Source organism: Cornus florida, unplaced genomic scaffold (assembly GCF_030987335.1).
Source record: "Cornus florida cultivar Cherokee Brave unplaced genomic scaffold, ASM3098733v1 CherokeeBrave_3.0.0_Hap2_Chr09, whole genome shotgun sequence".
Lineage (NCBI taxonomy): Eukaryota > Viridiplantae > Streptophyta > Magnoliopsida > Cornales > Cornaceae > Cornus > Cornus florida.
Window position 1 is genome coordinate 15950199 of NW_026775579.1, and position 19973 is coordinate 15970171.

General features: G+C 38.9%; 1 protein-coding gene across 1 annotated transcript in view; it reads left to right on the forward strand.

The window, feature by feature from the left end:
* LOC132273562 (uncharacterized) overlaps positions 1–19973 on the forward strand; it is a 33186-nt gene that overhangs the window by 4916 nt on the left and 8297 nt on the right. Inside the window, exon 2 of the transcript XR_009470147.1 lies at positions 964–1040. The gene's annotated coding sequence lies outside the window, so the exon portion shown is untranslated. The remainder of the gene's footprint in view (positions 1–963; positions 1041–19973) is intronic.

Consider the following 19973-nt stretch of genomic DNA (forward strand, 5'->3'; position numbering starts at 1 on the left):
GAGTTGGTAAGGTCCCTAATACTTTGGTAACCACCCTTCTGCGTGGCTGTTGTGGTCATTTTCTTTCAGTCAGATGCTTTGCCTTGGCCATGAATTTCAGGAAAATTTTGGTTAAGCTTAGTGGTTGAGCAAACTGAGAGAAATCAACTCACTGAATTCCAATTATACGTAAATAAGTGAAAAGTTATTCTCAGGAATGCTTAACTAGTCTACCGCAATCTAAAGCTTTCCTCAGTGTGGAGAGGTGATGAGTGTTAATCATGTCGATTGGGGAAAAAGTGTCTGCATGCAAATAAGGTAGTTTGGGGACTTGTTCCTTTAGTAAAACAAAGCTCTTTGGGATTAATGGCTCTGGAGAACTGGAGAGTTGATAGTTTATGGAGGAGAGCTCTGGTGGTAGGGAGGTCCAATAGAAGCTGTCAAGGTTTTATGGTGTGGTCTACTGGAAATTTTAGTTCAGTTTAGCTTCTATCAGGTGATGTCTTGTTCCTCAAGCATCTAAATGGAATGGAAGCAGGTTGAGAGTTTGAAGGATGTCTGGTTGTAGGATTTCTGCAACTCGAAGCATTTTTAGATCTTGATCAGACACCTGTGAAATCATCATTGTCAATTATTACTTGTTGAGCTTTGTGTAAGATGTGGTCTTCCGTAAGAGTGAAGAGACCTATAGGTGAAGTCCTCGTTAATCTATTGGCATATCCCCTAATGATTGCTGAGGTGGCATTTTTGTTGGGACAACGACCTACACAAGATTTTAATGTGACCTATTTATCTCCAGAAGTTGCTTGACCCAGTCAGGTGTGTCTGTATACCTTTTCATTTTCCGTTTTGTTGGTTCAATTTGATTTTTGGGTGTAGCACATATGCAGTATTGAATTCTTTATTGTGCCCAAACAGTTAGCTACCCATGAGAGCTTGTATTCCAAGGCTGAGTCTCAAGTTTCTTATTACTTTTGTAACCAGATTCTCGGTGCTATTTAGTTGAAATGAAAGGATTCAGAGATCTTTCCAGGCATTCAATATTTCTTGTGGAGTACAAGGTTAGTGATGTATTGTGCTCTTTTATCAACATATTTTATTGTGTCTTGATATTGGTTGTTAGAACTTGATAACTATCACCTTTTTTCCTTTAATTATAAGCTATGTTAAAGCACACTAGCCATATTGAAGTTTAGTTTATTTAATCATGTTCTGTACTCTCTAAATATCCTCTTTTTTGCGCATATGTGACTGCCTTTCTTAACGATTTAGTGAATCTTGCCCAATTGATCCTAATAAGGTTTAGTAGAGTCTGATTCTTTAGTTTTGTCTTAATTAATTATTATTTTTATTTATATTCCTTTTTAGAATTCACCGACTTAGAGGAGAGCTTCAGCTTTTACTTAGAAACCCCAGTGTCACTCTCTGATCCCAGCTGTTATATCTGTTTTCAGATTTTGATTAAACATAAAAAGCATACATTCAACCACTCAATCTGGGCAAATTTAAGAACTGAAAATCATGCGTACTATAATGAATTTGGAAATGTAGGCTTGGTTCCCTATTATCGTAAGTCGTAAAGTTGTAACAGATACGGATATTGAGGATGATGCAAAAAGCTCTTGAGGGACTAGAGAGATGATTGTGTGGGCTTATATCTGAATAAAGGTTGTCTTCAATTTCTTTGTCAAGGAGAACTTGATGAAATGACACATTATACTGTTCATCAATAAGTTTAGTGACTCCAGGCATTGTAAAGTCTTGGTTAGTTCATACATGATCAATTTGATATTAATGCTTGCACATAGTTTTTAACATATAACAGAGATGGTAGAATTGCAAACAGGCATTGTTTAAATAGGAGGCGCACTGTAGGCTTTGCACAATACATTTAGAGTTGCACATGTTGGCATAGGGAAGGAATAAAAATGTGTGTCGGATTTCCTTACTCTGAATTTGGAATACAATTAGACGCTATGAATACGGGATATGCATAGGCAAAGATACGTCAATATATACATTTATTTGTTTGTTTGTGTGTGTATGTATATATGCATATGCTGATACACTTACAAAGTTTGCAATTACATGAACATAATATGAAATGTAGCCATTTTTTTAATGAATTTAACAACTATTTAAGTTTTTAACTTATAATGTTAAAGTTCATATGAGGAATGGATGGTTATGTTGCACATATTTGGTTTGGAACCTAAGCTAACACAATTTACCTTATCATATTTCAATTCTTCTCCTTTAAAATACTGGCGGAGTATATGAAACCTTTGTTATGTTTTTACCTACATTTATAATTATGTTAGATTTGCATCCAAATATAAAAATATTTTCAAATTATTGATATGCTTAAAAAGTAATAGATACATATTATTAGTTTTAAATACTGATACTATTACTGTGACGGCCCAAGTTTAGTAAAACCCGGTGCGTCAGTGATGACCAAAAGATGACTCAATAACGGATCCGAAATGCGGAAGCGAAAGATAAACAAAGCAAAAGAAAAGAAAGGTTCTGAGGCATGGACGAGCGCTGGTCCAAAGCCAAAGCACCGAACGCTCGTTCGGCACTCATCAGCACTGAGTGCCTATTCGGCACTCATCAGCACTGAGTGCCTATTCGGCACTTATTAGCACTGAGCACCCGTTCGGCACTCGTCAACATTAAGCACCCGTTCGGCACTCATATAAGGTTGATCGTTCTGACCTACATGGTCAGGCATTTGGACCTACATGGTCAAGCGTTCGGACTTACATGGTCAGGTGTTCTGACCTACATGGTCAAGCGTTCGGACCTACATGGTCAAACGTTCGAACTTACATGATTAGACATTTTGACGGAAGGGTTATGGCCCAAACTGAACTTGAACGACGAAACAGAAAGCAACAATCAGCTGAACGACAAAATAGAAAGCAACAATCAGCCGAACGACGAAACAGAAACAAGAAATCAGCCGAACGATGTAACAGAAACAAGAAATCAGCCGAACGACGAAACAGAAACAAGTTTAAGGCTGACCTTAAGGCTATACATGCATTCCAAATGATCCGAAACAAGTTTAAAAACATACTTGTGAACTTCAAAATTAATGGCTCTTGGCCTCATGTTGTACATACAAAATATGCATCAAAAAGTATACTTAGATACACATTACACATCAAGGAAGCCATCTTAGCTTCTAAAATACCATACATCCATGGTATGCAAAAATATAACATCAAAAGTAAAGCATGCTAAACATTTGCATGGCAATCTACAAAAATGTTCCAAAGTGCTCATAAGCCACTAAGGATGATGAGCATTCGAAAATAGTCTCCTTACCTGTAAAATAACCCAAACAACTAGGGTGAGTAATCAAGTTACTAGTAGGAAGAAGTATAAGCATATCCCCTAAAGTTTCAATATCATTGCAAGATTAATATAGATGAATATAATGGATTATTCCACTTAACGTCTTTGTTCAAGGTGTTCTAAAGGATCATCTGAAACTAACATAAATGATTCTATCACAACACAAAATCAATATCAATGTACTTAACAACATCAAATCGCAAATAACTAAAATTACAAGTCACAATTAAACATTGGTTGTCAACTTGGAATTGAATGCGAAAACAATTAGTGGAAAACTTGGACATCAAATCTCAGAGTAAACCAAGACCTAAACGGTTATTCCGGGTACTAACCCGCTGGGAATACCACTCTAGTGCGCACTATATAAAATGGGGAGCTCGTACCTCCCGCACTAGAGCCAAACTCTAGCCATAAAAATCGTGACAATGTCCCAAACTTATATACAAAATCAAGGCATGTAACCTACCTTCCATGCACAAGTAATTTAAAACCACACAAACCATGTCTTAGGTTTTCAAGTCTAAAATAGCATCATAAATGACAAGTCCTCATCATGATATAATGTACAATACAATACCACCAACTTATCAATTAAATCATGCCTTAACAATAATATAAAATTATCATCACAATAAATATAACAATTTAAGTCAATAAGAATTGTATATGACATCAATAATTCTACACAATATAAATATATATCATATATGCTTAAATCAATAAATCTTAAGTCACATGTGAGGATTTCCTATAATATGCAAGACTATAATATTAAAAGCATGTACACAATATATATTAAACCCCAAAGAATCATAAAATACTCAAAACATAAACATACTACCACCCCTACCTCAATAGATAATTGAATCTCTATAATCCAAAGCAACCAAGCTCAAAATGGAAAACAAAACTATGGTTTTATAGAGGAGTGTGAGAGGAAACTTTTACTTCCTAAGGTTAAAGGTCTAAGGTAAGTGGAAGGAGGCCAAAATGAAGTAATAAGCTCTAAACCAAGCTTTTCTTCAATGGAGGCTAGGTTTTGGTTTTGAGAACAAGGGAAATGAAAGAGATAAAATGAAATGTGGTGAGTGGAGGATCTAGTATTCATCCACTCATTAGGTGTTCTTACACTATCTCTCCACACACACACACAATGCAAGACTCAATTTGGTGCCTACACTTGTCACCAATCCATGGCTCCTTTCTAGGCTTAATCCTAAGCCTACACTTGTCAACCATCTAAGCCAACAAGTGCACCTATCCTAGGCCAATAAGTGGGTGAATCTCCACCCTCCACATGTCACAAGATGATGCTTCCAAGTGACTCCACCCTAATGCCAACAAGTGGCTCCATGAGAGTGTGACACTTGTCGCACTTTCTAAAAATTGCAAAAAGGTCATTTTCTAAAATATCTTCCAAATTAAATTGCAAAATGGTCCCTAAGACGAAAAATAATTATTTTATATAATTACACTAAAACTCAAAAGTCAAGAATGTTTCAAGGAAACTATGCATCCATGCCTTTTACGAAAAAGAAAACAACTAGCATGCTTTTCTACAAAAGTAAAAATACAAATACCTTGGAATTTAAATATCATGGATGCATGTAAAGCCGGAATCAAATTCGAGTACAAAAAGTGAGGTTATGCAAGGAAAAGCGATAAACGGCAAAAAGACGAAAAAGGGAAAATGACGAAAAAGGAAATTACTGAAAAAAAGAAAGGAAGGAAAATGACCGGGTCATTACAATTACATCAATAGGACTTAGGTTTGACAAATTTCGTACGAAATATGTAATTTTCAATTTTAAGTTTTTACTTATGTTTTTAAAAGTTGAGTTAGGTGCCCAATCCAAGCACTTTAAGGACAATTCAACAATGGGTTACACCTCTAAAAATACTCACTTGCCAAAATAGGTTTCTAATTGTCCATTCTCATCATTATTCATGCTAGGTTACATTGCATATAAGTTTTGATCTTTAAAAAGATGTTCTACATACATAAAAAAGTTTTTAAGTTTAAAAACCTAAGTCTTCAAATGCAGGGCCTTTGATTAATCAATGCTCACTGGTATAGGTTTGATTGATTGAACTCTGTGAAGGAAAATTTTTAAATTGATTTGAGACACTTAAAACCCTAATTATCAAATCTAAGATTGTTGTTAGGTACATAGACCAAGGTTGGCAAATTTCGTTATTTTAGACTATGTTTAATATATGTGAGTTGTTTATAGTATTGGTTTTAGATGATTTGTTAATGTTTGGATGAAGCTAAGCTACTACAACGGTCATATTTGTTAACTTCGTCAAAACTAAGGGGATAAAGGTAAATCACTCCGATTATCATCTTCATCATATTAGGACCATGCATGCATGTTTATTTAATCAAGTTTCAAAGTTTTATAAACTTGACCATTTATAAACATTTTTTAAAATATGCATGTTCGATTCAAAATTCAGTTTGCAACAACTTTTAACTGTTATGCACTCATCGATCGATCGATCAATCAAGTGATCAAGGGTGTTTATAAATTAATCGAAGCTTGAAATTGAACTACCTATCTTAGTACTATTATGTATTGATTGATTGAGACTTAGCTCAACATCAATAGAGAATTGTTCCATTAGGGCTTAATTGAAGCACCTTGTATTATTGATTAATTGACCTTGCTAAGAATTCGATCGACACACGCAAAAGCTTTGTTTTTCAAAATCGTGTTTTACAAGTTTTCTATTACCAAAAACGTTTTAGAATCTTCTTTAAGATTGTCTATAAATGCTAATGTTCTACAAACCCTAAAAGGCATCGATACATAGAGAGACAAGCATATACACAGATATCAACATATGCATGAAGAAAATTTTCTTTTGCATGAAATCATAGTTTGTAAATAACTTTCTTTTTCCACAAGATCAGAACATCGTGTTTTTCAAATACATATTCATATGAGTGTTTTCTTGTGAGATTGAAAAAGAAGAGTGCAAACTTTTATTTGTTTTCATCGTACATTGTGCATTCTTGCATAGCGATTTGACGGCCATTGAGTATTGATCGAAGGCTGGACTATCAATTATAATTCAACCCTTTTGCAATAGCACAAATCATTGTAAAATAGGGCTATTGGTCAGGTAAGTCAAACCACTGGGACTGCTAGTTTATGGCAACTTAGGTGTCTAGAATCATTTTTAGAATGATAAAAGGGTAACGAGGATTTATTGGTTTGTCACTTAAGCAATAAATTGAGAAATGCATAAAACAGTAAATTACAAAGAGTTTAGAAAGAAAATATCTAGATAGAGAGGTCTAGGGAAGTGAATCCACTCCTACCTTTTACACATGCTAAGTATATGATTGATTTGGGGAATTAATGTACATATATGACCATGATACATAGCAACACATAATTACTACAATATCTTTAAGAAATTCATTTAATCACAAGGTAAGAATAACCTATCAAAGTTTCACATGCTTAAGCTACCTAGACTATGGTGTAACCTTAGGCATGTTCGCTAAGTTAGAGATTATCAAACCCTTAATTAAATGGTAAAAGCACATGGAATCAAGATGCAAGATTAACCCATCAAAAGAAAGTCTTAAGCTATTGATTAACAAATTTCTCAAAAACCATACCATTAAAACCATTTCATAATCTTGTTTCCATTGTCACTATGAAAATATTAGCCATACAACCATGAGAATAAATAATCTAAGACAAGAACATTTGATTCAACATGATCATTTATAATTAAAAACATTCATTACAAATTGTAATATGCTCTAGATTATGGAACTTGGCCATACATACATTTCATTCCCCAAAATAAATAAAAAATTAAACATGCTTACAAGGAAGGGTTTCATCACCTCCCTAGATGGAGGCTTAGTTACCCATTAATGGTACAAGGAATGAAGAGGAAGAAGAATATCCCTCCATTTCTATACCTTTGCTCCAAGAACACTTCTCTATCCTCTCTAGATCTCCCCAAAAATGTTAGATATATGATATGAGATCACCTTCCCCCCTTTATCCATCCAAAACCTACTCCCCATACTCACAATCCCGAGCTCCCCCCTCTGCATGAAGCTAGACCACACAAAAGAAGGATAAGGGGACCAAAAAGCTGGAAATCAGGGACAGTTGAACTGCCTTCTGCAGTTCCGCGGGCGCCCGCGAGGCGCTGGCGGGCGCCGGCAGTGGCTTGGCCTTGCGAGGATGCTACTGGTGTGTTTGGCGTCGCGGGGGCTTCTGCGAGAGCTCAGCAAGGATCCGCGAAACCTAGCAGTGAGGTGTGGAATTCGGCGGGCGCCCGTGGTGCTTTGGCGGACGTTTGCGGGAGCTTGCAGCTGCACTTCATCAAGGCTTTATTTTGTTGCAAGCCTCTTCCGGCTGGAGCGAAGACACACTTCTACTCTGAAACACTAAGCCATGTTTTCACAATAGCGACAACAGAAGAGGTTTGATCCAAAAGATGACTCCCTGACACGGCGCACGTATTTCAACACAAATGATGTCAAAACCACTTCTTTGATCATTCTCAGACAAAATACCTGAAATCAGAAAGAAATACACAAATGAATTAAAACTGTACATTATCTTCTAATAATGGACTTAACTAATGCAAGAAAGGGCGCTTGAATATGTAATATTCGGCGCTTATCAAGTATTGATACTAATGTGCTTTGTTACAAAGTCAAAGTCAATAGACTCAATACTGTATAGAGTAATCAACCAAATTCTCAAGTTTGGATGACTAGTGTTGGAGATCAATCAGTGGGGAGGCAGTGTTTGAGTGTACTGAATGTTGTATACAGATCAGAAGGATGACCTAAAGATCTTCAAAGAACTAAAGGTTTGTTGTCTTGCTATGTCTAGGGATCAATTGAGTGTTCGAGGGTACAAAACAGTTTAAGTTGTACATCTCTTTCTTCATAGTGGATTAGTTTATTGTCCTATGATTTTGTAACTCACCGAAAGGAGGGTTTTTCCATGTTAAAATTTTGGTGATCATTTACTTAATCTCATCACTTTTATTGCACTTTACATTGCTTATGATTTATTTCTTAGTTGATATCCTTGTCATATCTTTATTTTTTTTTTTTATTAAGCAATTTTCAGATAATTATTGAATTTTAGATTAATTTTAATTGGAATTTAAGATTGATTTAAATTGTTAAAGTTTCCTTCCTAGACCTATTCACCCCCCACCCCTTCCCTCAATGTAGGTCTATTAGAGGTGAACGTGATCAGAATGACCTGTGCGTGACTATAATCGGTTGTTACTATACTGTCTTGGTTTTGATATAGAGAAGTACAAGGCCATGATCTAGTCTTTGAGTGGATGAACAGATCTCAATCGCTTCAATTAACTTTAACTATTTTCTTAAAATTTTAACTATAATAATGACAATTCAAAACTTATACCAACTAACAAGCATGTAAATCAATTCATTAATCATGTTCTAAAGCATATAAATTATGTACAGTTAAGCAATCACACAAAAAACATAGCGAATTTTTACGTGGAAAACTCGAGGGGGCAAATCGCAGGACCTAGTCCAGGCTGATCAAATTCACTAAGTATTGAAGTCTTTATACAAACCGATTATGAATCAACATGCTTATTTCAAAAGTTTCTTTATTTTCAAAAATTGTCTTGACTTCTATACACAAAGTATTAAACACATGCTTCAACCTTTAAAAAGTTCCATGATTACACTATCATTGCTTTAAACAATATGATTTTATTAACTTACGAGCATAAAAAATAAGCAAAAATCACCAAAACTGCAATAACAAGCACATGCACCAAAAATGTAATAGCATGCACATGCACCCCCAAACTTGAATGTCACATTGTCCTTAATGTGAGAAGACAAGGGACAAGCAAAGAGAATGAACAAAGGGGGAAAGGAACAATAGTACCAAGTTGCGAGGATTGGAGTGGCGGTGCAAAAATAGGCCACCTCGTGAATTCCATGAGCATGCCTCCAAACTTGGTTTCAAAAACCTGTCAAAAGACATCTATACAAAGCAAGGATCATATGAATCCAAATTCAACGAAAATAACTGCAATTTATTCGACTAAAAACTATAATCCATGCAAAGTAGCAAAAGTGATGCAGTTATAAGTTCAAAAGAAAAACTGAAAAGCAAATGCCAAACACGGACCCAAAATAAGTCTAAAAAGTACTATTGAAAAGGGAAATAAAACGAAAAACATGAAATCACTCCACCATCGGAGTAGAGGAGGAAGCACTAGGTGCGCCAGGTGCACAGTCAATTAATGACTGGAGCATAGCCTGCAGAATCTCTTGATTCTCCTAAGTCTTCTGGATGGCACCCTCTATGGCCTCAAAGCGCAAGGTAAATGCATCGAGACGAGCATTCAAGGCGAGATAGTCGGCGTGAGTCATGACATCCGACGGCAGTACAAAAAGGGTAGCTGGAGCAGCGGGGGCATCATGAGCAGGAGGGGTAGGAGCCATAGGGGGAGCCGGAGCACCCCAATCCAACTCGCCACCAATGCGGGCCTGACGGGACGTCTGAAGCTGAACTGTGCTGGACTTCTAGACCCCAAGGTTGAAGTTCAACACATCTTTCTCTTTCTTCTCACCACGGGGAGCTCGGAACCCCGCATTTTTGAGCAACCTTGTAATAAGGTATGGAAATGGGAATGCCCAGGTGGTGGTGGTGCGCGACCGAACCAAGATTAATTCATTGTAGATTTTTAGCAATTGGTCCTAGACAAGCTGTGGGACATAAAACCAATTCTCCTTTTCAGCATGGTAGAGGGTTTTCAGAGAAACCCCCTTACGCTCGGAATGGCCTGGCACGGGTAGGACGTTCTTGGCCAGGACCGAATCAAGGAACCACAGCCGGCATGGTAAGAAGGATTTATTGGTGCTTGTGGTTCTGTTGCCGGTGAATATACCATGACAAATTTCTCCTACAATGTCCGCCAAGGTAAGCTGATCGGGACCTTCAACATAAAGGGGGAGGCCCGCCTCATCCACCAGCGAAGCCAAGGGGCAATCTATAGCCATAGCAAGGTCATCCAGGTTGAGTTCATAATCATAGCCATCAATGGTGGTTTTGAGTTTGTCCGGTTCCGCACATGAGTGGAACATGTTGGCGTAGAACAGATGGACCACACATGGGTAGTAAGAATGAGCGCGTGGTTTGAAAAGAGAGTCGAGGCCACGGGCCTTCAATTCGCGGACGGACCATGCAGTTTCCGAATTGCTCTCGAAATTATTTGCAATGTCGAATCTTGCTTCGGTTCAATTGGCCAGTCAGCCCAATTTGGGGTCGGAGGCACGTTAGAAGGGCCCTCAGATGAACGAGCACGCTTGAAAACAACCCTAAGAGCCATTGGAAGGAAGAAAATTGGTTCAGGACTTCTATCGAACACCTGGTGTGCAACAGAATTGGGAAGAGAGCACAAATAAGGTTAGAAATGCAAAAACCCCAAAATTCTAACCTATAATGGACATTCAATCACAACCCAACAATCACCAATCCCTCAGAACAAGAATCCCATCCTCCTTAGTGCAAAAATTTAAAGAAAAAGAAAGGTAGAAACACTTACCCAAAGTGTAAGACTCAATCCCCTCAAGCTTGAATGATGGATGATGAGGATGGAGATTGGAAGATGATGATGGGTGAGATGAATGAATGAGAGGATTAAGGAGGAATTGGGAGAGAGAGTGAGATGGTTTTTTGAGAAGGATGGGGGTGAGAGTAGAGAGGGAGAATATGAGTTAAAAGAGCATAAATGGGCTTGAAAGCCCATTTAAAATCTAGCGAAGGGAATCCATGGGCGCCCGCGGACGCGCGGCGGGTGCCGCCAGATGGCTGAGTACACTGGCAGGTTTCGCGGGCACCCGCGGATGCGCGGCGGGCACCCGCGGGAGCTCTAGAGATGTTGCCTTGTGCAACATACAAGCCCCTGATTGAATCAATTGGACTTCAAACATGAAATGAGGTGCAATGAAGATTCATTAACCTTGGAGAATGAGATGGAACGAATTAATTCACAAAGGATGGCTATGAGATTCGAACAGTAAAAGAATTTTGGATAGGATGGGAGACATGCCCAATGACTTAGGAAGTGTCCAGAGACTGAACAAGGATTTGGAAATGATAAAGATAACCAATTGGAACCACCGGAAGGCCAGATGAACCAATTCCAGAAGCAGGCATACGATTGGTCAAATTTAACAAATTCCCAGGAAATGCTTGGTATTGGACATGTAGAAAGCAGAAGCTCAGAAATCAGAAGAATTGCTTCTACGAATGCTAAATTTAATGTCGATAGCTAGACGAACCAGGCATTGCATGGCGCATCAATCCTCGTAAATTGGGTCTGTCAATAGGACTTTCTCAACTTTTCGAAAGGGACTATGCTGTCGACGTAAGGCTTAAGCCGTTGGCCGTTAACCTTGAAGAGAGATCCATTGGTAGGATCTAGGAGTTCGACTGCACCATGAGGAAAGACGGATGTGATGACATATGGATCATCCCATCGTGAACGAAGTTTTTCGGGAAAAAGTCTCAATCTAGAATTGAAAAGCCAAACTTTTTGTCCAGGGGCAAAAGTCTTTTTGACAATGTGCTTGTCATGAAAAGCTTTGGTCCTTGCCTTATAGATTTTGGCGCTTTCATATGCATCATTTCGAATTTCCTTAAGTTCATTGAGTTGTAATTTACGAGTAGAGCCGGCTTGTTTGAGATCAAAGTTGAGCTTTTTTATGGCCCAATAAGCACGGTACTCTAGTTCAACGGGGAGATGACACGCCTTGCCAAAGACAAGTCGATATGGCGACATGCCAATGGGTGTCTTATAAGCTGTCCGGTAAGCCTAAAGCGCATCGTTTAGTCTTAATGACCAATCTTTGCGGTCCTGTCGAACCGTTTTTTTCAAGATATGCTTAATCTCCCAATTAGATACTTCCACTTGACCACTCGTTTGAGGATGGTAAGGTGTGGCATCCTTGTGAAGGATGGAGTACTTGTAGAGGACAGATTTAAGGTAACGATTTCGGAAATGAGATCCACCATCACCAATGATTGCTTGGGGCGTACCAAAATGACTAAAAATGTTGGACTGAATGAAGTTGCTCACTACTTTAAGTTCCAAAAAGTCTTAGTCTTAATGACCAAAGACTTTTTGGAAACATAATCCAACGCTACAAGGATGTACTCATAGCCATAAGAAGATAGAAATGGTCCCATGAAATCGATCCCCCACACATCAAAAATTTCTATGATTAAGATGGTAGTGAGGGGCATCATGTCCCTTCGGGACATGGATCCGAGCTGTTGACATCGCTCACAAGATTTACAGAAATTATTTGCATCCCGAAACAAGGATGACCAATAAAATCCGCTTTGAACGACTTTGTCGGCGGTCTTTCTGGCACTAAAGTGTCCCCCACAAGCAAGAGTGTGGCAGAAATTTAGGACACTTGTGGTTTCATTGTCGGAAATGCATCTCCGGATGATTTGATCGGAGCAATATTTGAACAACTCCGGATCTTCCCAAAAGAAATGTTTAACTTGGGAGAAGAACCGGTCTTTCTCTTGTTTGGACCAATTGGATGGAATTTTGCCTATCACTAGATAGTTGACAATATCCGCATAGCAAGGGAGACTGGAATGGGAAATCTAAAAAAGTCGCTCATCCAGAAAGGAATCACGGACTGCAGCAAATTCAGAAGATTTTTCAATGAGTAAATGAGAGAAATGGTATGCGATAACATTGTCGGTCCCTTTTTTGTCCCGGATTTCAATGTTAAATTCTTGAAGTAAGAGTATCCATCGAATTAGACGGGGTTTGGTCTATTTTTTAGCGAGCAAATGCCTAAGAGCGGCATGATCCGAGAAGACAATGACCTTGGATCCAAGAAGATAGGAATGGAATTTATCCAAGGTATACACCACAGCTAGCAATTCTTTCTCAATGGTGGTGTAATTTAACTAAGCATTGGAGAGAGTCTTGCTAGCATAATAGATGACATATGGTAGTTTTTCCACACGTTGGCCCAACATGCACCTAATGCATAATCGGATGCATCACACATGATCTCAAATGGAAGAGACCAATTAGGCGGTTTCATGATTGGGGCGGATGAGAGAAGAGTGCGAAGTTTCATGAAAGCTTCCATACAAGCTTCATCAAAATTGAATGGAACGTCTTTGGCAAGAAGATTACACAAGGGCCGAGAGATTTTGCTAAAATCTTTAATGAAGCGACGATAGAAACCGATATGTCCAAGGAAGGAATGGATTTGACGGACCGAATTTGGAGGAGAGAGATTAGAGATTAACTCCACTTTGGCTTTGTCAACCTCAATTCCCCTTTTTGAAATGACATGTCCTAAAATGATGCCTTCTTGGACTATAAAGTGACTTTTCTCCCAACTTAGAATGAGATTTGTTTCCTTGCACTTTTGAAATACAAGAGATAGATTTTGGAGACACGAGTCAAAGGAGGATCCAAAGACGGAAAAATCGTCCATGAATACCTCTAAGAATTTTTCAATCATATTAGAAAATATGGACATCATGCATCTTTGGAACGTGGCCGGTGCATTGCATAGCCCAAAAGGCATGCGTCTATAAGCAAGGGTTCCGAAGGGGCATGTGAATGTGGTCTTCTTTTGATCTTGTGGATCAATTGCCACTTGGTTATAGCCGGAATAACCATCAAGGAAATAATAGAAGCTTTGGCCGGCTAACCTCTCTAGGATTTGATCAATGAATGGGAGTGGAAAATGATCTTTCCTAGTGGTAGAGTTAAGTTTCCGGTAGTCAATGCACACACGCCACCCGGTGGTGGTGCGTTGTGGCACGAGCTCTCCCACAGAATTTTCAAAGACAGTGAGGCTGGATTTCTTAGGAACAACTTGAGTGGGACTCACCCACTTGCTATCGGATATGGGGTAGATGATTCCTGCGTTTAGTAATTTGATCACTTCTTTCATGACCACTTCCTTTATGTTGGGATTCAACCGGCACAGCACCTTTCTAAAAGGTTTAGCGTCCTCCTCCATATGGATGCGATGCATACAAATAGAAGGGTCGATTCCTTTCAAATCAACCACTGCCTAGCCAATAGCTTCTTTGTGCTCTTGCAGCACCGCTAAAGGGCTAGTTTCTTGATCCTTTAAAAGGTCAGAAGCAATGATGACTGGAATAGTTTGATTTGCACCAAGAAATACATACTTGAGGTGAGCCGGGAGTGGCTTTAGCTCAAGTTGTGGAGGAAACTTCAAGGAAGGGACCGGAGGAGTAGAAGAAAGTTGAGGAAGCGGTTCTTTTGGAATTTTCCAAGGAGGAGTATCCATGACAGCATTAATGTCAAGCAAGGAGTTTACTTCTTGGATTGATTGGTCAATATCAAAGTTTGAGAAGTTAAAATGAGACATGCAAGTTTCCAAAGGATCTTTGCTTAGAATGAAGGGGAGAGATTCTTCGACCACTCCATCTACCACATCGATAAGGAAATAATCATCCTCATCGGAAGGATGTTGAGTTGCATGGAAGATGTGGAGTTTGACTTGCATATTTCCAAAGGCGATATCCATCACCCCGGTTCAGTAATTAATTGAAGTGTTAGCCGTAGCTTAAAATGGCCTACCGAGGATCACGGGAATATGATTCTTTAGGTCATGGATCGGTTCCGTGTCAAGAACCACAAAGTCTAACGGGAAGTGGAATTTGTCCACTTTGATAATAACATCCTCAAGAATGCCTCATAGGTGCTTGACCGATCTATCGGCAAGCTGCAAGACCACGGAGGTTGGCTTTAGATCTCCCAACCCAATCTGTAAGTAAACTGAATATGGAATCAAATTGACACTAGCTCCTAAGTCAAGGAGGGCCCTTTCTATATTCTTGTCGCCAATGACACACGAGATAGTTGGGGTGCCCGGATCCTTATACTTTGGAGGAGCACTATGTTGAATTATTGCACTCACATTTTCAGTCAATCTCACCTTCTTTGGCAAATGATTTTTGGAAGTGCGCTTTTGAGTACACAAATCCTTGAGAAATTTTGTATAGGGAGGGATTTGTTTTATAGCATCTAAGAGAGGTAAGTTGATCTTTACTTGCTGGAAAACTTCCCACATGTCTTGAATTTTGCAATTCTTGTTCCCAAAATGTGTCGACTCTTGGAGACGTTGAGGAAACGGAGCCTTAGGCTCGTAAGATGCCTCCACATTTGGGTTGACAAGTTTGGGATTTTCATTAGTGCTAGAATTTGGATTTTTAGGAGTGACTTTTGGATTGGAGGAGCTGGGATTTGGATTTTCTGGAGGAGAATTTTTCTCATCCTTGTTTCCATCAACCTTGTTGTCAACAACTCGACCACTCCTAAGGGTGGTGATTGCTTGGACTTGTTCATGAATTGGCCTATTCGGAGGAGGGGTTTCATCAATCACATGCATCCCTCTAGGATTTTTAAATGGTTGAGCAGGAAGCTTACCCTTAACCTTTTGGAGCAATTGATTGATGGAGTTAGCTATTTGACCCACTTGATTCTCAAGCTTAGCTATGGACTGAGTATGAGAATGAACCATTTGGAGAGTGGGTTGCAAAGATGTCAAGAGTTGCTTGTTGGAATCCATCATTTGCTTATTTAATGATTCCATCATTTGCTTGTTTGCAACCAAGATTTCATCGGTTGGAAACACAGGAGGATGAGTAGAGACATTTGGATTATAAGGAGGACGGTAACTTGAAGAGACCTGAAATGACCGATTTTAAAATTGAGAAGAGGGCTGATTTTGCTGCCTTTGATTTTGAAATTATGAATTTTGTGGGGCTTGTTGCCTCCACGAGAAATTCGGATGATCTCTTCATCCCGGATTGTAAGTATTGGAATATGGATTATTCTCGGGCCTTGAGAACATTGCATTTGCTTGCTTTTAATTGGGATTGGAAAATTGCTCCGATGTGGGGCAATCTTTCGAGAGATGGAATGGACTAGTACATGATGCGCAAACCGGACTTGCCGAATTTTGAGACAAAGAGGGGGAGAGATGTGGTGCCATCAATTGATAGAATTAATGAGCTATGGCATCCACCTGGGAAGATTCCTCCCTCATTGTTTTTGGCTGACAAGGGTTGGTGTTCTTTGTATTGGTTGAAGTTGGACCACTACAGAATTATACTGCAACGAGTTTTCACTCAAATTCTCAAGTAAGGTCCATGCCTCATCCGCACTTTTAGACATGAACATCCCCCCACAAGATGAGTCAACCATGAATCTATGTGAGTCGGTTAACCCAGCATAGAAGGCTTGCACCAATTGCCATTCTGGAATTAAGTGGTGCAGACATTTCCTTAAGAGGTCTTGAAATCTCTCCCCAAGTCTCATGGAGTTGTTCCCCCTCGCTTTGTGAAAAGTTAAGAATGGAACGCCTCATTGAATTGGTTTTACTCATTGGATAATATTTCTTTAAGAATTCTTGCTGCAGTTGAGCCCATGTGGTGATGGAATTTGCAGCAAGGGAGTTCAACCAATACTTTGCCCGTTCTTTTAATGAGAATGGGAAGAGATGTAAATGGAGAGCATTGTCAGGAAAGCCCCTCAGCTTAATGGTAGAGCATATTTCAAGGAATTCATCAAGGTGCTTATAAGGGTCCTCATTTTCAAAGCCATGAAAAGATGGAAGCATTTGGATGGTGCTAGATTTGATTTCATATTGAGCGGCCTCAATATTTGGCATCACTATGCAAGAGGGAGAAACATAAGTGGTAGGGATGAAGTGGTCCCTAAGAGTCATGGGAACCACATTTGGAATTTCGGCCCTATCATTACTAACTCCCTCATTTTTGACATTTCCTACATTGTCAGCCATTGTGTTAAATTCAGTTTCAAGCTCTCTTATGCTAATAGATTCCCTAAGGTTTCTTCTATGAGTTCTTTCGAGTGAATTTATGTCAACTGGAGATTCTAGAGTTGGTAGGGAAAGTGATCTACGGCCAAACATCAACAACACACCCCATATTCAATACAATAATTCATCACCATCAACTTCACATACGATGTTCCCTTTCTCCTCAATTATCAAGACAGAAATGTAAATGGCCACGACAAGGACCGATGCTTGCAATTGATAATAAATAGCCTCGACAAGGGCTTCACAATTTACCTATCTCTAAATTTAACACATGCACGATATTAACAACTTCGAAACTAGAAGGTCAAGAGACTTACCTGGAGTCCTCTAGACTTACAAATTTGCTAGCGTTCCCTCGGCGAGCATCAAGTCCCTAGAATCTTATAAACAACTTTCAACACCAACATGGTTAAAACCACACAAGAAATATTCACAAATCATAATATTGACAATCAAATCAAAATTAACCCTAGAACTTCGGTTGCTAAACCGTGTGCAGTCCCCGGCAACGGTGCCAAAAATTGATCGAAGGTTGGACTATCAATTATAATTCAACCCTTTTGCAATAGCACAAATCATTGTAAAATAGGGCTATTAGTCAGGTAAGTCGAACCACTGGGACTGCTAGTTTATGGCAACTTAGGTGTCTAGAATCATTTTTAGAATGATAAAGGGGTAACGAGGATTTATTGGTTTGTCACTTAAGTTTTGAATTGAGAAATGCATAAAACAGTAAATTGCAAGAAGTTTAGAAAGAAAAGATCTAGATAGAGAGGTCTAGGGAAGTGAATCCACTCCTACCTTTTACACATGCTAAGTATATGATTGATTTGGGGAATTAATGTACATACATGACCATGATACATAGCAACACATAATTACTACAATATCTTCAAGAAATTCATTTAATCACACGGTAAGAATAACATATCAAAGCTTCACATGCTTGAGCTACCTAGACTATGGTGTAACCTTAGGCATGCTCGCTATAGAGATTATCAAACCCTTAATTAAATGGTAAAAGCACATGGAATCAAGATGCAAGATTAACCCATCAAAAGAAAGTCTTAAGCTATGGATTAACAAATTTCTCAAAAACCATGCCATTAAAACCATTTCATAATCTTGTTTCCATTGTCACTATGAAAATACTAGCCATACAACCATGAGAATAAATAATCTAAGACATGAACATTTGATTCAACATGATCATTTATAATTAAAAACATTCATTACAAATTGTAATATGCTCTAGATTATGGAACTTAGCCATACATACATTTCATTCCCCAAAATAAATCAAAAATTAAACATGCTTACAAGGAAGGGTTTCATCACCTCCCTAGATGGAGGTTTAGTTACCCATTAATGCTACAAGGAATGAAGAGGAAGAAGAATATCCCTCCATTTCTGCACCTTTGCTCCAAGAACACTTCTTTCTCATCTCTAGATCTCCCCAAAAATGTTAGATATATGATATGAGATCACCTTCCCTCCTTTATCCATCCAAAACCTAATCCCCATACTCACAATCCCGAGCTCCCCCCTCTGCATGAAGCTAGACCACACAAAAGAAAGATAAGGGGACCAAAAAGCTGGAAATCAGGGGCAGCTGAACTGCCTTCTGCAGTTCCGCGGGCACTCGCGAGGCGCTGGTGGGCGCCCGCGGTGGCTTGGCCTTGCGAGGATGCTACTGGTGTGTTTGGCGGGCGCCCGGGCTTCTGCGAGAGCTCAGCAAGGATCAGCGAAACCTGGCAGTGAGGTGTGGAATTCGGCGGGCTCCCGCGGTGCTTTGGCGGGCGCACGCGGGAGCTTGCAGCTGCACTTCATCAAGGCTTTATTTTGTTGCAAGCCTCTTCAGGCTGGAGCAAAGACACACTTCCACTCTGAAACACTATGCCATGTCTTCACAATAACGGCAACAGAAAAGGTTTGATCCAAAAGACGACTCCTTGACACGGCGCACATATTTCAACACAAATGATGTTAAAACCACTTCTTTAATCATTCTCAGCCAAAATACCTGAAATCAGAAAGAAATACACAAATGAATTGAAACTGTACATTATCTTCTAATAATGGACTTAACTAATGCAAGAAAGGGCACTTGAATATGTAATATTCGGCACTTATCAAGTATTGATACTAATGTGCTTTGTTATAAAGTTAAAGTCAATAGACTCAATACTGTATAGAGCAATCAACCAGATTCTCAAGTTTGGATGACTAGTGCTGGAGATCAATCAGTGGAGAGGCAGTGTTTGAGTGTACTGAATGTTGTATACAGATCAGAAGGATGACCTAAAGATCTTTAAAGGACTGAAGGTTTGGTATCTTGCTATGTCTAGTGATCAATTAAGTGTTCGAGGGTATAAAAAAATTTAAGTTGTACATCTCTTTCTTCATAGTGGATTAGTTTGCTGTCCTATGATTTTGTAACTCATCGAAAGGAGGGTTTTTCCACGTTAAAATTCTGGTGATCATTTACTTAATCTCATCACTTTTATTGCACTTTACATTGCTTATGATTTATCTCTTAGTTGACATCCTTGTCATATCTTTATTTTATTTTTTTATTAAGCAATTTTTAGATAATTATTGAATTTTAGATTAATTTTAATTGGAATTTAAGATTGATTTAAATTGTTAAAGTTTCCTTCCTAGACCTATTCACCCCCTACCCCTTCCCTCAATGTAGGTCTATTAGAGG